This window comes from Panthera tigris, chromosome A3 (genome assembly GCF_018350195.1).
Source record: "Panthera tigris isolate Pti1 chromosome A3, P.tigris_Pti1_mat1.1, whole genome shotgun sequence".
NCBI classification, from domain to species: Eukaryota; Metazoa; Chordata; class Mammalia; order Carnivora; family Felidae; genus Panthera; species Panthera tigris.
Window position 1 is genome coordinate 50,821,605 of NC_056662.1, and position 19,258 is coordinate 50,840,862.

Here is a 19,258-nt window from a genome sequence, read left to right on the forward strand (position 1 = left end):
AACAAAGCTAAGACTGAAAGGTTTTCCAACTCTTGTTTTCCTTCCTTTCCCCAAATCTGGTGCAAGTGCCCAGAACAGACCCAGGAGGCCCTGGGGCAGACCAGAAGGTGCTATTCCCAGGAGAGGGTGCTGTTCCCAGGAGAGAGTGCTGCAGGAATAGGGAGGTGGGGGGACGGGGGCACCCTCCCGACAACACACCTCCTCACCATCACAGGACCGTCCCAGACTGGTAAGACTCCAAGGAGCCAGGAGTCAACATCATTTGTCTCTCTTTACCTGGGAGAAGTGTGTAATTATTTTACATCAGGCTTCCTGAGATTAGCTTCCTCAACCCCCACTGGGTTTATAGAACCAAAGGTCATGTATCCTAGACACAGCTTCATTTGGAAACTGGGCAACACTGTATTCAAACTTTTCTGGCACAAAATTATTTATACCACACAAGAAACCTGCAGTGTGCGTGTGCGCGCGAGCTCATGTGTGCATCACATATATTCCCCAAGAAAGTCATTTGCAGGCAGGGAGGACCCGAGCTGAGCTCTCAGAGCTGAAGCAGCCCCCCATGGGGGCAACTTCTCCTCATGCCCTGAATTCTGTCAATGGGAAACACCCTGATAAAACTGCTTCACTCAGCAGGTGGCTTCCTTATCTTAAGAGACCTATTACAGGATATGACAACATTCAGGTCGTGGCTCTTTACATACAAAACTAATGAGATAATCAGAAGAATCTGCCCTTATAATCATGAGGCTATTGATACGCTCTCCTACTAGGATGTGTAGACACCTCTCCTGCTCCATAGTTCACTCCCAGTTCTCATGGAGGACTCCCCACCCCACACCCCACACCAGTGGCAGGCATGACCAGTATAGGGTCTTCATCAGAGGACCCATTTAGTACTCTCTTGGCCCTGAAGGAGCTTCTCTCCTTAGTCTCACATCCTGGGAGCTCAGAGCAGACTCTCAATATGTAAATGAGAGCCAGGCTGGGGTGGCAACACAGACCTGGAGAAAGAAAAGATCAAGGCAGTGTCCTTGGGTGGCCTGGACCAGCCACCATGTTTGCTCTGAATTCTGCATATCACTGTCAGTGAAGGGGCACCTCAGCCTCCCTCAGCATGTGCTGATTACACTGAAGCACATAAGGAAACATGAGAAACATTGCTATCTAGAGAGTTGTTTGTGAAAGAGAAAGTGTGTACATGCAGAGGTGCTTTTAGAACAACATGCTTGCCTTGGAATCTGACCATTTTTATGGCTTTAATAGAGTTCAGCTTTTTAATGTTCAATGGAAATTAGGTGGCAGGGCACATGGCGTAAAACAATGGCAGCACACGGAAGTCTGAAAGTATAGCCACTGAGTCAGTGATGCCTATCAAAGAGTCTGCTTTGGTCACAGGGCTCAGTAGACCCTGAAGTGGATAGAAGGCAGACATCCTCTTCTCACCTTCCCTGCCTGCAGGGTTAGAGGCTACTGGCGGATGATTTCAGCATCACCACACTGATGCTGAAATCTTCTTAAAATTCACATATTAGGGATATGCATATCCTTAAGCTAAGTCAATAACATTTTAGTATGAACAAGTCCATGGTTTTTTTCCTCTACTGTTAGCACTGATATTGACAGAAAGAAGGGAAGTAGATGTCCTGAAGACTGTCCATAGTGAGGAATTTCTGGCATGGGTGAGCCCCAGGCTGGTGGGGAGCAGGTTGGTGTGGGGTAATGCAGCAAAGGGCAACCCTCTCTGTTTATGTTTCCTAGCTCTGTCCTGCTTCAACATCCATAAAGGAGTTCTGTGACACACTTAGGAGAGTTTCACTAGTTTGGCCACGAGGTGGCACCACATATCTGGCTCAGAGGGATCCCTGTCTCCCAAGTAGCTGGGGCTCCTGAGGCCACTGCCATTGAGAGGTGCTGGTGGGTGGCAGTGTGTGTCTGGTTCCTCATGATGACAGTCTCCTAATCTGAGACCATGAAGCGGAGGGCACTAGAGGTAGGAGGACACAGTGTAGGCGTGAGGGGTGGTGTCTGATATTTCACAGCCCTCTGGGGGCTCCGGAAGGATGAGCCTGCCCAATGAGTCTAGGGAGCCATGTGGACACCCAAACTAAACACCCAGATGCACAGAATGCAGGTCGAGTATCACAAAAGCTACATGCTATCAAATTCTCAAATTCCAGTTATTAATCCAATGGGATGGTGAAGCTGGAGACTGTACAACTTCAAGAATTGTATACATACATAAGCATATGCACTTACATAAAATTATGCATGGCGTGAAATGGATCTGCAGCCCAGCCAAAGCCCTGAGGGGACAGGAGCCACTGCCTGGCATAGTCTGCAGTCCCTGAAGGGCTATGGGTTGACCTGCCTTTGCTGCTGCCATCTTGGGCTGGGCCTAGCTCATAGAGATCATAGGAAAGGGTGCAGGCCAGCCCTGGCATCAGGCCATGTAGTCTTCTGGAACCAGAGTGTGAAGCCTGGACACTTGGCCAGCAAACATGTGTGGAGCAATTTGACAATGCAGGGACAGCCCCTCTGGGCCATGATGCTGGAGTGTCAGCTGGTCCTGCCAACAATCCATAAGTCAGGGTGCACATGCCCAGTGGGGGAGGACCTGCGTGCAAGATGCGGCCAGTGTCCCGGTCAAAGGGGCTCCATGTGGGAAAGCGTTTTCACAGTGACTGTCCCCATGCCCCTGGGACAAGTGTTGGCTGCACCATATCCACCTACCTCACCTATATTCAGAGCTAGTGTCCCTGGCCTCTTCTACATATGAATTAAAGGTGGAAGGAGATAGAATGAGGACGTGCCCAGGGCAGGTAGGGAGCCTCCTGTTAGAAGTTTCAGGGGTAAGGGGCACCTGGGTGGCTCAGTCAGTTGAGCGTCTGACTTCGGCTCAGGTCATGATCTCATGGTTTGTGGGTTTGAGCCCCGCGTCGGGCTGTGTGCTGACAGCTCAGAGCCTGGAGCCTGCTTCGGATTCTGTGTCTCCCTCTCTCTCTGTCCCTCCCGACTAGTGCTCTGTCTCTGTCTCTCAAAAATTAAATAAATGTAAAAAAAAAAAAAAAGAAGTTTCAGGAGTGAAACCATGGCCCTTCTTGGGACATCCCAGCAGGTTAAAAAGATAAAAGGAACTGACCAGGGCCCAGTTGTCAGCCAGCATGACAGCTCTTGTGGTCCATATGGTGGTGTCCTGCCTCATGAGCAAAGAAGAGGTCTGATCAACAAACACTCTGTTGCAAGACACAGCCACAGGACAGAAAGCCCTGGAGCCACAGGCTGTACCACAGTAGGGTGTGTTGTGAGGGGAAGATAAAGCCACTGGTCTGCTTAGCATGTTTGCATGGAAATCCAGCCTTAGCTGTGGTTTGGAAAGAGGTGCATGAATGTGATGGATAATTTTCCTGTCTCAGTTTTCCAGGATTAAGTATGACTGATCACTTTTTTTTTTTTTAATTTATTTATTTTTGGGACAGAGAGAGACAGAGCATGAACGGGGGAGGGGCAGAGAGAGAGGGAGACACAGAATCGGAAACAGGCTCCAGGCTCCGAGCCATCAGCCCAGAGCCCGACGCGGGGCTCGAACTCACGGACCGCGAGATCGTGACCTGGCTGAAGTCGGACGCTTAACCGACTGCGCCACCCAGGCGCCCCCGACTGATCACTTTCTTAATTTGACTTTGGCAAATACTTATGTCATGACTGGAATACCCTCTCCTTCGCTGTCCATGACAGAATTCTGCTAATGCCTTCAGGATCCAGTTACTACAAGTTGCTGTGAAATTTGGTGAACTATCATGCACACAGAATTCATGGAATATGGATGTAGATATTCCAAGCCCTTCCCCTGGTGGCTGCCCTATTCTGGGTGATGTATGTTAGAATCAGCTAATGGGCACTTTGAAGGTGGTGGGAAAAGGCTCACCAATCAATTTAGGGGCAACACCATTGGACAATAAGAGGTTTTAGAGGATACAATTTCGGGTTAATGTGGGCTAAAAGTTTATTAAAGAAAGATGGATTTGTTGGGGTTTCTCCAGGGACCAGGACTAAATTAGGGACTTTTATGAGCCCAGTGAGATGCAGAGAATGGTATCCCCTTTATATTTTTGGAGCTCATTTTAGGTAATGTTTTAGAGGAGTCACTGCTTTCCTACACAACTTTGTGTCAGCATTCTGCTGTCTCCATCTGTGGCCTAAATTCCCCTCTCCTGAGGAGGGTCACTTTCCATCCCTAGGTTGCTCTGAATGGCCATGGTGCAGCCATTTCAGCCTTGTGGGGGTCCTCTAGTCTGAACTGTGGGAACAAAATGCCTGCCTCCCTCTCATCTTCTGTCTTCTCCCCAAATGAGTGATAAGCTACTTACTGCTTGCCCTCTGTGAGGCCGTTCACAGCTCCCCATGCAGACAACCTGCCCTTGCTGCCTGCCTCCTCTTCCTCTGTCAATGGAACAGGATAGGAGCACAGGGGCAGCCCAGGCTGGTGCATGAATACCTAGCTCTGAGTCCTGATTCCACCGACACCAAGTTGTTAAGATGACAAATGGAAGAGTGCTTTTTAAACTATGAATGCATGTTACAAATACTTGATTGTGTGGCTGTTTTTATGACGTGTTTATATGATGTGCTATTTTTAGGTTTTTGCAAAACACCTACAACCTAGTTAGCTCCCAGTACATTTTTGTTAAAGGAATAAAATCCATTTCACTTCCACCTGAGGCAGTTGTGTCACTGTTAACCCTCAGATTGCCTTGAGAAATCTCCATAGGCCAACACAGGGTCTCTTGGCTCTCCAACTTTAGGTACAAAGAACCAACCAGAGAGTTGGATAGAATGTAAATGTTAGCCCCACTCTCAAAGATTCTAATTCAGCAGGTCTGATATGGGGGCAAAAAAAGTGATTCTGATCCAGAACCCAGGAAGGGATCAATTATAAGCCAATGGTCATGTGTCAACCTGTTAATGATTTCAGAAGACTACAGATAGTGCTGTAAAAACCCAGAGAAGGGACCAGCTGCATGGGAAGGTGACAAAACAAGGAAATAGGTTCACTGAGCACCTACTAAATTCCCAGTCCAGGGGACTTGCATGGGTTTTAAAGCTGTGTTTTGGAATATTGGTGTGGATTGATGTGCTGATTCTGATCTGAGGGTCTGAGCTGTCCACCAGCTCCCAGGTGGGGTCAGCCTCCCCAGTTGTACTTTGAGTGGCAAGGGCTAGTGAATGAGTAGAGGTTCAGCAAACAAGGCAGGTCACATCAGGCAGAGGCTCAAGCCAAGGACTGCAGGCACCAGATGAGGCTATTACAGAAGTGCTGGCTCTCAAGATACACAAGTACTTTAGAAAAGCCTCCCTCAGCATATAAACAGAGCACAGTCATGTTAGAGAAGAGCTTATGAGTTACATTAAAAAACGTATGTGTGATGCAGTGCCTGGGTGGCTCAGTCAGTTAGGCAGCCGACTTTGGCTCAGGTCATGATCTCATGGTTGGTGAGTTCGAGCCCTGCATTGGGCTCTATGCTGACAGCCAGGAGCCTGGAGCCTGCTTCAGATTCTGTGTCTCCTTCTCTCTCTTTCCCTCCCCTGCTCATGTTCTGTCTCTCTCTCTCAAAAATAAACATTAAAAAAAATTGTGTGTATACACACACACACACACACACACACACACACACTAACACATATATATACACACACACACTAAAATAAAGTCATACCTTACTTTAAAAGAACCATCTGGTAACCTAATATTAAAAAAAGAGACATATTTGAAGGTGTTCATTCATTATAGGAAAACTATAAAACATTTTACATAATAGAATAATAGATTTTCTGTTATGATAAAAATAGGGATCTCCCTAGGGGCCTTAATTGTTTTATAGAACATCAATGTAAAAACTTGGCAAAAGGAAAAAGAAATCTAAAGCTTAAATTAAGAACTGCTGGGAGTTAAGAGTCAACCAAAATTATGGAAAATTCTCTGTGAAATTATAAGAAGCCAAGGGCTTTTATAAATTTGATTTATAAATGTGATGTTAAAATTTTCAGAGATACAATTCATTTCATTAGAATGAAGTAAACATGTAAACGTGACCTATTGTGCCACATTTTTTTTAAATCAGGTTGTCTCCTTTGTTAATGTATGCTAAAGAAGGTGGCCACAGTTCCTCTCAAACAGACTTACCTTCTTAACTCTTTTTTGCTTAGGGCAACATTTACAATCACTGGTCAGGCACACACAGAACACTGGGCTACATACGGTGGGTAGCACATAGACTCAGAATTGATTGCTTAGCCCTGATAGTCTGGAAAAACCTCAGCCTGAAAAATCCCCAAATGTTTGTGCCCGTGGATGAGTACATGCTCTGTTCAAAGTCAGAGGGGCAGTTGAGAACTCTTTACCTTTGAGAACAAAGGATCAAACATAATCACACATTTTCACTCTGCATTTGCATGAACTGAGATCCAGGCAACAATGGTCATAGGTCATGGGTCATGTTCAGATCTTGTGTCAACACTCAGTGACCTGGGAGCATCTGAAGACTCTCTGAGAAAAGCATAGAGATATTCCTCCAGACTGTTAATATCAGTTATTAACAGGGATGATCAGGCATAGGAAGGAGGATCTGGGCAGTATTTGGCTTTTGTGAGACACATTCATATTTGAGTCATTAAGTCAAATGTGTATTTCTTTTTAGTTTAAGAGGGGGAACATAATAAAGGAAAAAACTGCAACCTATTGCTCTGAACATAATAGTACTAGATGTGATGAACCAGAGAGAATTTTTGTTATTAGCTTATGGAGAAGATTGTCTAATAAGACGGAACAGTAGGGGTGGCCTCGAGGCTTGGGCAGATTGGATATAATGATGCGGGTGGACTGGTGGGTGATTTGGTCTGGCTGAGGGATCAGAAGGTGTGAGGCAGATCTAGCCAAAAGGAGGGGTGAGGTGTGCCTGTGAGATGAGAAAGGAAGCGGGACAGCACATTTTGGTGGCTGAGAGGGCCAGCTGAGGGGTCTAAAGTCAGCTTGGCAGACACTGGGAGCTGCACGAAGCAGGGGAGTGAGTGACTCTGGATTGGCAAGGTAAACAGTTTGCGGTCATGGGTGAAGGGACTGAGTGGGGACCGTGGGGCAACAGACAGTGATGGTGACAGTCACAGGGCATTTAAAGGGAAGGTGATGCCAACTCCTACCAGCTGGAGACAGGAGGTGGGGGATATGTGCCCTGAAGCAGTGAACCTGCTCTGTGTGAGCATGGCCCTGGCAAACTCTGGCTCACACAACAGATAAAGAAAGCAAAATGAGTTTAGGAAGATGGTTAAATAATTCTCAGATGCTACATCAACCTATGGGCAGTCAGGAAAATCATGTGGCCTCTGGGAAGGCCAGAGCTCAGAGAAGTGGGGGTGTCAATCCTCACACCTGTTACAATGACCTGCAGCTGTACATTTAGGAAGGAGCTGGTGAGACTAAAACATGGTCAGAGGCCTGATGCGCATGGATTTGTCATGACAAACAGTGTGGGGCCTTCAAGGAGCCTCTAGATAGTCAAACAAGGGACACGGTGCATCCTTATCTTAATATATTGAGATGGGCTCCTAGGTAGCAAGTTATACTCAGAAGTCTTTTGATTAGAATTTTATGTTTGGAAAGTTTCCTATTGGAGATGGGGAAAGGGTAATTAAAAACTATGCCCTGTTAAAATTTTGATGGGGAAAAGCACATCTCAGGTTATGCCTGAACACACAGTTACTCTAAGAGCAGAGAAGGGTTTTTAACAATGTAAATATGCAATGTGTCTTCAGAAAGGGAAGAGGAATTAAAGATCTATCATAAATAAAGTGGAAGAAGTTAACAAGCTAATTAAAAGAGACATAAAAATTGTGTATTTAGCTATCGGCTATTTTAAACATTAAAACACATCTTCAAAAATGCTGCCCTCATAAAAGACCGAAGATGAAAATTGATTCACGAAAATAACGAGGAAGGGAAACAGCAGATAACAGCATGCCAATCTAATTGTGCTTTCTCCAGCTTTTGTTTTTGATGGGAGGGATGCCTGCTGCAGCATGCTGCTTCTCTTGCCCTTCCTGAGGATTGAAACCATTAAGTGAAGGCTTAGTTCAGTGCTCTGCATGTGGCACTATGCTAGGCACTCTGAAAAGGGAGCTGAATGGACAGAAGAAAAAGCAGGGGTTGGATTTGTGTCCTTCGAAGCAGAGCCACAGGCATTGTGATCACAGCAATTTGTCAGACTCAGAAACAGAAGAAGAACACTCAGGAGCTGGGCCTGGCAAGTGGTTTTAGGTGACCAGCCAAGTTCAATGCAGCAGGAAAGAAAGAGTTCCTGAAGTGGAGGATATTGTCTCCCTGAGGAACTTCAAGCAGATATTCAGCCACATCATGACAGCCTTGGAGACAGATAGAGCTGGGTGTCACTGTCATTTATCAGTTGACTGATCTTGAACAAGTCACTTAACTGCTCATATGCAAAATGGACAACATAATTATATATATAACTAATTACACTGCAAATTCTTTCTCGAGAACTCACTATGAACCAGGCACTGTTCTAAGTCTTGGACATAATTAGCTCTTAAGTTCTTAAAACAGCTCAATAGAAAAACAGTCTCTGAGATTCTAAACCACAGATGCAGGGTAATCAACCAGAAAGTTGCACAATCTGGATTTGAACCCAGGACTCGATTCCAAATTTTAATGCCAGCTGTAACTGCTTTGCCCTGAGAACTAATCCCAATAGGGCACCAACAAGTGGGAGGCACCCTGCAATACACTGTTGAGGTTTTTGTTTTTGTTTTTTTTAATTTTTTAATTTTTTTTAATTTTTTAATTTTTTTTAATATATGAAATTTACTGTCAAATTGGTTTCCATACAACACCCAGTGCTCATCCCAAAAGGTGCCCTCCTCAATACCCATCACCCACCCTGCCCTCCCTCCCACCCCCCATCAACCCTCAGTTTGTTCTCAGTTTTTAACAGTCTCTTATGCTTTGGCTCTCTCCCACTCTAACCTCTTTTTTTTTTTTCCTTCCCCTCCCCCATGGGTTTCTGTTACGTTTCTCAGGATCCACATAAGAGTGAAACCATATGGTATCTGTCTTTCTCTGTATGGCTTATTTCACTTAGCATCACACTCTCCAGTTCCATCCACGTTGCTACGAAAGGCCATATTTCATTTTTTCTCATTGCCACGTAGTATTCCATTGTGTATATAAACCACAATTTCTTTATCCATTCATCAGTTGATGGACATTTCGGCTCTTTCCATAATTTGGCTATTGTTGAGAGTGCTGCTATAAACATTGGGGTACAAGTGCCCCTATGCATCAGTACTCCTGTATCCCTTGGATAAATTCCTAGCAGTGCTATTGCTGGGTCATAGGGTAGGTCTATTTTTAATTTTCTGAGGAACCTCCACACTGCTTTCCAGAGCGGCTGCACCAATTTGCATTCCCACCAACAGTGCAAGAGGGTTCCTGTTTCTCCACATCCTCTCCAGCATCTATAGTCTCCTGATTTGTTCATTTTGGCCACTCTGACTGGCGTGAGGTGATATCTGAGTGTGGTTTTGATTTGTATTTCCCTGATAAGGAGCGACGTTGAACATCTTTTCATGTGCCTGTTGGCCATCTGGATGTCTTCTTTAGAGAAGTGTCTATTCATGTTTTCTGCCCATTTCTTCACTGGGTTATTTGTTTTTCGGGTGTGGAGTTTGATGAGCTCTGTATAGATTTTGGATACTAGCCCTTTGTCCGATATGTCATTTGCAAATATCTTTTCCCATTCCGTTGGTTGCCTTTTAGTTTTGTTGGTTGTTTCCTTTGCTGTGCAGAAGCTTTTTATCTTCATAAGGTCCCAGTAATTCACTTTTGCTTTTAATTCCCTTGCCTTTGGGGATGTGCCGAGTAAGAGATTGCTATGGCTGAGGTCAGAGAGGTCTTTTCCTGCTTTCTTCTCTAAGGTTTTGATGGTTTCCTGTCTCACATTCAGGTCCTTTATCCATTTTGAGTTTATTTTTGTGAATGGTGTGAGAAAGTGGTCTAGTTTCAACCTTCTGCATGTTGCTGTCCAGTTTTCCCAGCACCATTTGTTAAAGAGACTGTCTTTTTTCCATTGGATGTTCTTTCCTGCTTTGTCAAAGATTAGTTGGCCATACGTTTGTGGGTCTAGTTCTGGGGTTTCTATTCTATTCCATTGGTCTATGTGTCTGTTTTTATGCCAATACCATGCTGTCTTGATGATGACAGCTTTGTAGTAGAGGCTAAAGTCTGGGATTGTGATGCCTCCTGCTTTGGTCTTCTTCTTCAAAATTACTTTGGCTATTCGGGGCCTTTTGTGGTTCCATATGAATTTTAGGATTGCTTGTTCTAGTTTCGAGAAGAATGCTGGTGCAATTTTGATTGGGATTGCATTGAATGTGTAGATAGCTTTGGGTAGTATTGACATTTTGACAATATTTATTCTTCCAATCCATGAGCAGGGAATGTCTTTCCATTTCTTTATATCTTCTTCAATTACCTGCATAAGCTTTCTATAGTTTTCAGCATACAGATCTTTTACATCTTTGGTTAGGTTTATTCCTAGGTATTTTATGCTTCTTGGTGCAATTGTGAATGGGATCAGTTTCTTTATTTGTCTTTCTGTTCCTTCGTTATTAGTGTATAAGAATGCAACTGATTTCTGTACATTGATTTTGTATCCTGCAACTTTGCTGAATTCATGTATCAGTTCTAGCAGACTTTTGGTGGAGTATATCGGATTTTCCATGTATAATATCATGTCATCTGCAAAAAGCGAAAGCTTGACTTCATCTTTGCCAATTTTGATGCCTTTGATTTCCTTTTGTTGTCTGATTGCTGATGCTAGAACTTCCAGCACTATGTTAAACAACAGCGGTGAGTGTGGGCATCCCTGTCGTGTTCCTGATCTCAGGGGGAAAGCTCTCAGTTTTTCCCCGTTGAGGATGATGTTAGCTGTGGGCTTTTCATAAATGGATTTTATGATCTTTAAGTATGTTCCTTCTATCCCGACTTTCTCAACGGTTTTTATTAAGAAAGGGTGCTGGATTTTGTCAAAGGCCTTTTCTGCATCGATTGACAGGATCATATGGTTCTTCTCTTTTTTTTTGTTAATGTGATGTATCACGTTGATTGATTTGCGAATGTTGAACCAGCCCTGCATCCCAGGAATGAATCCCACTTGATCATGGTGAAGAATTCTTTTTATATGCTGTTGAATTCGATTTGCTAGTATCTTATTGAGAATTTTTGCATCAATATTCATCAGGGATATTGGCCTGTAGTTCTCTTTTTTTACTGGGTCTCTGTCTGGTTTAGGAATCAAAGTAATACTGGCTTCATAGAATGAGTCTGGAAGTTTTCCTTCCCTTTCTATTTCTTGGAATAGCTTGAGAAGGATAGGTATTATCTCTGCTTTAAACGTCTGGTAGAACTCCCCTGGGAAGCCATCTGGTCCTGGACTCTTATTTGTTGGGAGATTGTTGATAACCGATTCAATTTCTTCGCTGGTTATGGGTCTGTTCAAGCTTTCTATTTCCTCCTGATTGAGTTTTGGAAGAGTGTGGGTGTTTAGGAATTTGTCCATTTCTTCCAGGTTGTCCAATTTGTTGGCATATAATTTTTCATAGTATTCCCTGATAATTGTTTGTATCTCTGAGGGATTGGTTGTAATAATTCCATTTTCATTCATGATTTTATCTATTTGGGTCATCTCCCTTTTCTTTTTGAGAAGCCTGGCTAGAGGTTTGTCAATTTTGTTTATTTTTTCAAAAAACCAACTCTTGGTTTCGTTGATCTGCTCTACAGTTTTTTTAGATTCTATATTGTTTATTTCTGCTCTGATCTTTACTATTTCTCTTCTTCTGCTGGGTTTAGGCTGCCTTTGCTGTTCTGCTTCTATTTCCTTTAGGTGTGCTATTAGATTTTGTATTTGGGATTTTTCTTGTTTCTTGAGATAGGCCTGGATTGCAATGTATTTTCCTCTCAGGACTGCCTTCGCTGCGTCCCAAAGCGTTTGGATTGTTGTGTTTTCATTTTCGTTTGTTTCCATATATTTTTTAATTTCTTCTCTAATTGCCTGGTTGACCCACTCATTCGTTAGTAGGGTGTTCTTTAACCTCCATGCTTTTGGAGGTTTTCCAGACTTTTTCCTGTGGTTGATTTCAAGCTTCATAGCATTGTGGTCTGAAAGTATGCATGGTATAATTTCAATTCTTGTAAACTTATGAAGGGCTGTTTTGTGACCCAGTATATGATCTATCTTGGAGAATGTTCCATGTGCACTCGTGAAGAAAGTATATTCTGTTGCTTTGGGATGCAGAGTTCTAAATATATCTGTCAAGTCCATCTGATCCAATGTATCATTCAGGGCCCTTGTTTCTTTATTGACTGTGTGTCTAGATGATCTATCCATTTCTGTAAGTGGGGTGTTAAAGTCCCCTGCAATGACCACATTCTTATCAATAAGGTTGCTTATGTTTATGACTAATTGTTTTATATATCTGGGGGCTCCGGTATTCGGCGCATAGACATTTATAATTGTTAGCTCTTCCTGATGGATAGACCCTGTAATTATTATATAATGCCCTTCTTCATCTCTTGTTACAGCCTTTAATTTAAAGTCTAGTTTGTCTGATATAAGTATGGCTACTCCGGCTTTCTTTTGGCTTCCAGTAGCATGATAAATAGTTCTCCATCCCCTCACTCTCAATCTAAAGGTGTCCTCAGATCTAAAATGAGTCTCTTGTAGACAGCAAATAGATGGGTCTTGTTTTTTTATCCATTCTGATACCCTATGTCTTTTGGTTGGCGCATTTAATCCATTTACATTCAGTGTTATTATAGAAAGATACGGGTTTAGAGTCATTGTGATGTCTGTATGTTTTATGCTTGTAGTGATGTCTCTGGTACTTTGTCTCACAGGATCCCCCTTAGGATCTCTTGTAGGGCTGGTTTTGTGGTGACAAATTCCTTCAGTTTTTGTTTGTTTGGGAAGACCTTTATCTCTCCTTCTATTCTAAATGACAGACTTGCTGGATAAAGGATTCTCGGCTGCATATTTTTTCTGTTTAGCACACTGAAGATACCGTGCCAAGCCTTTCTGGCCTGCCAAGTTTCAAAGGAGAGATCAGTCACGAGTCTTATAGGTCTCCCTTTATATGTGAGGACACGTTTATCCCTTGCTGCTTTCAGAATTTTCTCTTTATCCTTGCATTTTGCCAGTTTCACTATGATATGTCGTGCAGAAGATCGATTCAAGTTACGTCTGAAGGGAGTTCTCTGTGCCTCTTGGATTTCAATGCCTTTTTCCTTCCCCAGTTCAGGGAAGTTCTCAGCTATAATTTCTTCAAGTACCCCTTCAGCACCTTTCCCTCTCTCTTCCTCCTCTGGGATACCAATTATGCGTATATTATTTCTTTTTAGTGTATCACTTAGTTCTCTAATTTTTCCCTCATACTCCTGGATTTTTTTTTATCTTTCTCTCAGCTTCCTCTTTTTCCATAACTTTATCTTCTAGTTCACCTATTCTCTCCTCTGCCTCTTCAATCCGAGCCGTCGTCGTTTCCATTTTGTTTTGCATTTCGTTTAAAGCGCTTTTCAGCTCCTCGTGACTGTTCCTTAGTCCCTTGATCTCTGTGGCAAGAGATTCTCTGCTGTCCTGTATACTGTTTTCAAGCCCAGCGATTAATTTTATGACTATTATTCTAAATTCGCTTTCTGTTATATTATTTAAATCCTTTTTGATCAGTTCATTCGCTGTTGTTATTTCCTGGAGATTCTTCTGAGGGGAATTCTTCCGTTTGGTCATTTTGGATAGTCCCTGGAGTGGTGAGGACCTGCAGGGCACTTCCCCCGTGCTGTGGTGTATAACTGGAGTTGGTGGGCGGGGCTGCAGTCCGACCTGATGTCTGCCCCCAGCCCACCACTGGGGCCACAGTCAGACTGGTGTGTGCCTTCTCTTCCCCTCTCCTAGGGGCGGGATTCACTGTGGGGTGGCGTGGCCCGTCTGGGCTACTTGCACACTGCCAGGCTTGTGGTGCTGGGGATCTGGCTAATGTATTAGCTGGGGTGGGTAGGCAAGGTGCACGGGGGCGGGAGGGGCAGGCTTAGCTCGCTTCTCCTTAGGTGATCCACTTCAGGAGGGGCCCTGTGGCAGCGGGAGGGAGTCAGATCTGCTGCCGGAGGTTTGGCTCCGCAGAAGCACAGAGTTGGGTGTTTGCTCGGAGTGAGCAAGTTCCCTGGCAGGAACTGGTTCTCTTTGGGATTTTGGCTGGGGGATGGGTGGGGGAGATGGCGCTGGCGAGCGCCTTTGTTCCCCGCCAAGCTGAGCTCTGTCGTCCGGGGGCTCAGCAGCTCTCCCTCCCTTTGTCCTCCAGCCTTCCCGCTTTCTGAGCAGAGCTGTTAACTTCTGACCTCCCAGACGCTAAGTCGCGCTTGCTGTCGGAACACAGTCCGTCCGGCCCCTCCGCTTTTGCCAGCCAGACTCGGGGGCTCTGCTTGGCCGGCGAGCCGCCCCTCCGCCCCGGCTCCCTCCCGCCAGTCTGTGGAGCCCGCACCGCCTCGCCGCCCTTTCTACCCTCTTCCGTGGGCCTCTCGTCTGCGCTTGGCTCTGGAGACTCCGTTCTGCTAATCCTCTGGCGGTTTTCTGGGTTCTTTAGGCAGGTGTAGGTGGAATCTAAGTGATCAGCAGGACGCGCGGTGAGCCCAGGGTCCTCCTATGCCGCCATCTTCCCTCTCTCCCGAGAGACAGAATCTTCACTGTTGAGGTTTTTGTGTGTTTAACTCACTTCACGGGTGGGCACTGAAGTACACACATAGAGCGATGATTACAGAACTCTAATGAGGGCTGCGTCATGATGAAATACAGGGTTGCCAGTTACCCACCACCCTTGTGACACAGGCAACGCTTTGCTCTCCTGGGCTGCTTCTTCAGGATGGGATATTGACAATACCCTCAGCACTGATAGGAGGACTGAATGAGGACAGCAGGTAAAGCACCTAGCAGAGCACCCTGCACATAGTAGGCTTTCAACAAGGAATGGCTGTCATGAATCTCAGCTATGGTGGTGGTATATGCCAGCACTGTTCATGCATTCATCTGGCCCTCAGCCAGCATTCATTTCCTGGTAGCATGGGCTGAGGTCAGAGGAACGACGACAGCACATCCGGTTATGCACCCACAAAGGAAGATCAAATAGGACTGAAGTGCCAGCTACATGTCTCAGATCCTCCGGAAGCCTCTTGTGCAATGATAGGCTGAGAATACCCTCTCAGTCCCTGAAACAGCGCACCCAGGCTCCAAACATGAAGGAACCCCCTGGTCTCTGGTCTAGGGCAGGAATGCTGCAAGCAACAAAACCACACTAACCATGTTGTTTTTCCTTGTTTTTTTCACACTCAGCTCACTTGGTGCAAAGCACAAGGTACCCTTTCCAGCTCCCAGCAGAGTAAATAAATACGGTGACAATAAGGTGGGGACTAGAGCTATGAACCCACCTCGGCTGGGCCCCTTGTTACCCTGAACCTGACCTGTCCAGGGCACTGACATTCCTCATCTCCCATTGAGAAAGGCCCTCTCTTGGGCTCCTCCACCCTGTATTATGGCTTCTTCTCCTGCCTTTCTGCACAGCTGCTGGATTCTTCCCACCAGCACCACGCCTTCCCCCCCCACACCCCCCTACCCTGCCCCTCGCCTCAGGTGCAAACTCTCCTAGACTCGGTTTCTTGCTTCACTCCTTAATGTTCTCTTGCTGGAAGCTTTGACACAGGATTGGCTCTTGAATTCTCTCTTCTGCGGTGAAAGCATCTCTAGTGCCAAGGTCTCAAGTGAGCTCTAGGTCTTTTATCTGTAACTTCATCTAGACATTCTTTTAAGACTGAAATCACATGAATAAAACCATCAAAAGATGCCTGAAGTTCTGAGCTGGAGAACTGGGGAGCCTCCCTCTGCCCAGCCCTGATTAGAGAGAGCCAGAGGTGATCATGTCCCCCATGCCTGTGCCCAGTTGAGTGGCCAAGTGACCCGAGGGGACTGAGGGGCAAAGATGGAGGGAGTGAGTCTGAGAGAGGTGCTGGGAGCTTGTGCTCTCAGCACAGTGTACAGGCTGGTACGCTGGCACTGTGCCACTTGTCCCTGTCCTCCTCTACAGAGGCCAGCAGCCTGAGGGCACCCCAGCTACTCAGGACTGTCATGTCCACACTTGGATGGGGGCTGTTTTTCCAAACTTGCAAATGAAGGCAGCCTGTGCTCATCCTCCCCCAACTCTTCATTCATCACTCATTCATGTGGCAGGTCCTGCCCCTTTTCACAGGTCTGACTCTCACTCTCTTATCTCCTTCTCATCAGATTGGCAATGACACCAGCATCCCCACAACTTGTTTTATTGAGCAGGACAGAAAGCCAAGCAAATGAACAAGGAGAGCACTGACCATATGCCTGGTGTTTTGTATACTATTTCAATTTTAATGTACCTTAGTTGGCTCAAGCTGCCATAAAAAATACCAAAGACTGGGTGGTTTAAACAGCAGAAACTTATTTTCCCATAGTCTAGAGGCTGGAAGCCCATGATCGGGGTGCCAACATGGGCAGGTTCTTGGTGAGGGCTCTTATCCTGGCTGTGGATGGCACCTTCTTGCTGAGTCCTTAGGTGGCCTTTCCTCACTGCAGGTGCAATGCCTCTTCTTATAAGGCCACTAATCCCATCATGGGGTCTCACCCTCATGGCCTCATCTAATAATTACCTCCCCAAGGTCTCATCTCCAAATGCCACTGCACTGGGGGTTCATCATATGAATTTGGGTGGCAGCGGACACAGGTGTTCAGTTCATAACATTCTGCTCTTACCACCCCCCAAATTCACATCCTTCTCATGTACGAAGTTCATTCATTCCATCCCAATGACCCCAAAGTCTTAATTAATTCAGGCTTCCACTCCAAAGTCTAAAGTCCAAAGTTTTATCTCAATAATCATCCAAATCAGACACAAGTGAGAGTGGAGCTGTGGTTCTTCTCTGACTGGGAGCCTGTGAAGCCAGACACACCATGGGCCTCCAAAGCACAGTGGTGGCACAGCCCTAAAATAGACATTCCCATTCCAAATGGGAGTAATGGGGAGAAGGGGCGATAGGTCCCAAGCAAGTCCAAAACTTAGTAAGACAAACCCCACTGGATCCTGAAGTTTGAGAATAATCCTGTTTGGTTAGTGCCTCTCTGGTAGACCTACCTCCAAGGCTTCAGTCAGAAGCTACCTGCATGTTGGAACTGAGGTGGTGGCCCCAAAGATCTCTGAATCACCTTAGGGGTTCTTCCTCCCTTTCCTCAAAGAATAGCACATATTTGCAGCCTGATAGTTCCATGGTCCGGGCTCGTAGGATCTAAGAAGTCCTAGAGCCACCCTTCATTCCATCCTGCTTGCTCTGTCCCCATTTCTTCGAAGTGGCAGTGTCCTTGCTGATAGTCCCATCTCCACTCCTGGCCCCTGTGGAGACTGCTGGTCACTTCCCTGAGTCACAGGCATCATCTCTTCATCAAATTATTGTTCAGCCTCACCCTTGCATTCTCCTCAGAACATGCTCTCTCATGTTTCTGCAATATGGATAGACTAAGAATTTTCCAAATATCCAAGTTCTGATTCTTTTTTGGTTAACAATTCCTTCTTCAGTTTATTCTTTCCTCTTACATTTTGCTGTAAGCAGTCAGGAGCCAGGCCTTCAAAACTTTGCTTAATCTCCTCCACTAACTATTCAACAATATCATGGCTTGAAAGTCCTATCTTCTATAGAACATGAGAACACAGTTCAGCTAAATTCTTTGCCACTTTAAAACAAGAAATGGACTCCTTCCAGTTTCCAATAACATGTTCCTCATTTCCATATGAGACCCAAGATGCACTTCCTTAACATTCATATTTCCATCAGCGTTCTGTTCATGATTATTTACGAACTAAGAAAATAGAAGCTCGTTCTCTCCTGCTTCCCTCTCTTCTTTCTGAACCCTTACCAGAACTGTCTGTAATGTCCATTAAGCATGTACCTCAAAACTCTCCCAGGCTCAGCCCACTGCCTGGTTCCACTGCTGCACCCACATTTTTAGTTATTTGTAAGAGCACCATCCCACTTCCTGGTACCAAAATCTGTGTGGGTTTGCTCAGGTTGTCCATAACAAAATACCATACACAGGGTGACTTAAGTAACACAAACTTATTTTCTCATAGTCTGAAAGCTGAAGGCCCAAGGTCAGACTACCAGCATGGTGAGGACTCCCTTCCAGGCTTGTAGACAGTGACTCCTCTCGTGTGCTCATGTGGCTTTTCCACAGGCTCTTTCTCCATGTGGAGAGAGAGATCTCTCTCTCTTCCTCTTCTTCTAGGGCCACTGACCCCATCATGAGGGCCCCACCTTCAAGACTTCATCTAATCCCAATTACCCACCAAGAGCTCCACCTCACACTGAGGGATAGTGCTTTAACTTATGAATTTTAGGGGGACATAAACATTCAATCTAAAACAGTCCTGTACACAGTAGCTGTGTAAGGTTCATAGTCACCTCATTTGCAGATGAGGAAATTCAAGTTCAGAGAGATGAAGTGGGTGGGATTAGGCTTTGGATCCAGGTTTCCATGTTGAATCCCAGGCCTTCTCTGTCATACCACCTGCCATTCCCATTGCACTTGGTGAATGAGTAAACGGAGGGAGGGTTTATTGTCCCTTCATTCCTGATATCACCATGGCCTCTGTCCTGGGCCTTCCCATCCCTGATCTGCCCCAGGCACCAGGGCCTGGCTAAAGTTCTGGAGTATTACTCAGTGTCCGATGATAACCAGTCTTTACATACTGCCCCTGAACACACCTCCAGGGATGAACTGGCCTGAACGACCCCACAGGTCCTGCAGCTCCATGAACCAGCCTCCACACAGTGAAACTATCTGAGTAACAGATATTGGGTGCCATCCCTAGATCTAATACAGCAGATCTGGGTGGGTCAGCTGAGTCACATCACAGGGACAGAGCACTGGCATCCCCAGTTCCTCTCCTTGCTATTCTCTTTCTTCTCACCCCACTGCCACCAAAGCCTTCCCCAGGGTTCCAGGCTCAGCTCAGGACAGCACTCCACCTAGGTGCTGAACAAGGAGGAGCAGAGCCTGGTGGGCTGTGGCGGCCTCACTTTAACCTTTTTTATTGTGGTCCCATGACACTGTCACTCCACACAGCAGGT

General features: G+C 45.5%; 1 protein-coding gene across 2 annotated transcripts in view; it reads right to left on the reverse strand.

Moving 5' to 3' along the window:
- The window catches only part of SH3RF3 (SH3 domain containing ring finger 3), a 372,049-nt gene that overhangs the window by 9,981 nt on the left and 342,810 nt on the right, over window positions 1-19,258 (reverse strand). The gene's annotated exons all lie outside the window — the stretch shown is intronic.